The sequence below is a fragment of the Pteronotus mesoamericanus genome, unplaced genomic scaffold (assembly GCF_021234165.1).
Source record: "Pteronotus mesoamericanus isolate MK-2021 breed Mesoamerican mustached bat unplaced genomic scaffold, CSHL_Meso_final contig_48, whole genome shotgun sequence".
Lineage (NCBI taxonomy): Eukaryota > Metazoa > Chordata > Mammalia > Chiroptera > Mormoopidae > Pteronotus > Pteronotus mesoamericanus.
The window spans coordinates 1,758,032-1,760,281 of record NW_026555180.1 but is presented as its reverse complement, the minus strand read 5'-3'; the positions used below and the strand labels follow the sequence as shown (position 1 = coordinate 1,760,281).

General features: G+C 39.9%; 1 pseudogene; it reads right to left on the bottom strand.

Annotated features, from left to right (window-relative positions):
• Window positions 1-380: 380 nt before the first annotated feature.
• Window positions 381-2,042, bottom strand: LOC129074267 (T-complex protein 1 subunit alpha-like; annotated as a pseudogene).
• Window positions 2,043-2,250: the final 208 nt, after the last annotated feature.

Below are 2,250 nucleotides of genomic sequence, written 5' to 3'. Positions count from 1 at the left end.
CTGGGAGTCCTAACGATGTGTAAGCTGCTCACTATTTTGAAGGCCTAAAATTATTCCCATGTATCTGCTAGAATTAGTTTAGCAGGCTGGTAATCCCTTTTTCTGTTTTTTGTTTGTTTGTTTGTTTTTTGTTTTTTTTTTTCTCCTGGAAGCTCCATTCTTCATAGAAGATTGTGACCAAAGCTGCAGAAATTACAATCTGTCCCAAAGCGGGTAAGGTGTTGAGCCTCTGGTGAGTGATGTTTCCCATTCTTTCTCTTTGTATCAAAGTGACTTATCAATAAGACTTTTTTTAATAAGACTAGTTGTAATTTAATGTGTAATATATAAGGTATAAGACAACTGCATCTTACACTGTTATAAGTAAAAGATAAATAAGATCAGTAATCAAGAGCTCTTGAACAAACAGCATCTTCATAACTTCTGGGTTTATCATATTTACCTTCTGGATATAATTTAATAAGATCACAATTTGCAAAATAGTAATTATGGCTTCTGTAGCAAACTTCAAAATTGGTTCAGACAACTTTGTTTGTTTGTTTTCTTTGAGATGTACCACTGACCAGAGATCAAGACTAATCCATTTTAAGTTTTTATGTTTTGGGTTAACTTGAGCTTCATTGTGAAAAGCTTTTAACTTTGCAACCATATCAGTGGAGTTTGGGGCAGCATTAACTGCCAGCATAAGGAGAATAACAAGAAGAGAATCTGTAAACTCTGTAATAGTGAGCTGTTCTGTAGGCCCCATGCTGGTTGCATAGTTTTCAAAGGTATATGAAAGGGCTGCTTCTACAATACCCTCACCTAAAACCAAAGATTTTGACTCTAAAACTCTCTTCACCAGAAAAAGAACATCATGTAGAGAGTCCTCCATCTCATCACACATAAAATCATTTGCCTCACATAAGATAATTGATTCAGATGTACAAGCCTTAGTGTTTGGAGCAGGATCAGTTCCTTATCACAAATTCTCTCCTGAACTACCTCTTCTCCTCATCTGAATATTGAAGCTTAAAAAGTTTCTTCACCTTCCAAATTGGCCAGGGTTGACAGCATAGTTTCTGCAGAAGCTTTAGCCATGTTTCTAAGGTCTTTTTTTAAAAAACTTTTCTAACTATTGCCAGTCTCCACAGAATACTTCAGACACAAAGCATTCAGTTCCACCAGTGGTTAGAATAAGGTTGGCACCATTTGCCAGGACCTTCTGGATTTGTTCCTTGGTGATATTTAATTCTCTCTGTCGAATCTTGTGCAAATTTTCAGGGTCTATAATTACCATCTGTACACCAGGGTTCGTTTCTGTTTTCTGCAGACTGAAGTCAAAGAAAGCAATTTTTGCATTAACTATTCTCTTGGGCATGCCATGGGATCCCTCCACACAGTTCAGTGCATAGCCATTGATGAACTTACTGTCCATCTTACTTCTTCCATGGGCTTTCAGTATAGTAAGGGAACTATACTGGTTAGGGATTCTGGCCTCTTACATCTGTGCATTTAATCCCAAGTACAGTATGTGCCATAGTGGCAGAGACATCACTATTTATTCCACTGATTTTTGGATGACATTGATATCTTAGCAGCATTAATCAGGCAATCTCTCCTAAGTTCATCTGTGTTAATGATCAGATTTCCACTGATATAACACAATGCTTCCTTGCAAGCAAGTCAATAGCCATAATAACTGATGCGAGGTGAATTTTCTGTTTTACTAGGTCTTCCACTTTTTTTTAGTTCTGCTGCAATAATAACTACAGAGGTAGTTCTGGCTCCCACCTCTTTGTCTTGCAGATCAGCTAGCTCACGAAGAAATTTAGCTGCAGGATATTCTACCTCTAGTAACTTCAAGATGGTTGCACCATCATTAGTAATGGCTACATTATCAATACCGTCCACCAACATCTTATCCAAGTCAACTGGACAAGAGAGTGTTTTACTACATCGGCAACAGAAGCTGTAGCCACAATGTTGTGAGGGTGGATCACCTGCCTCCCCAGTGCTGTGTCCCCACATGCGGCCCAAAGACTCCTCCACGATCCCTCCATCTCGCGGTAGAGTGCACAGAGAAATTCACTCACACCACAACAACCATCTTTTCAGTCCTTAAGCTGGGAGTTGCCACCACATCAGCGGTGCCTGGAAGGAACCCTGGCAATGTGGCAGCGGCTGGGAGACACAACACCACCTCTGCCCACCCTTGCTTAGCTGCAGGGCAGCGCAGAAAAGAACGTGCAATAAGACTCAATGAGACTT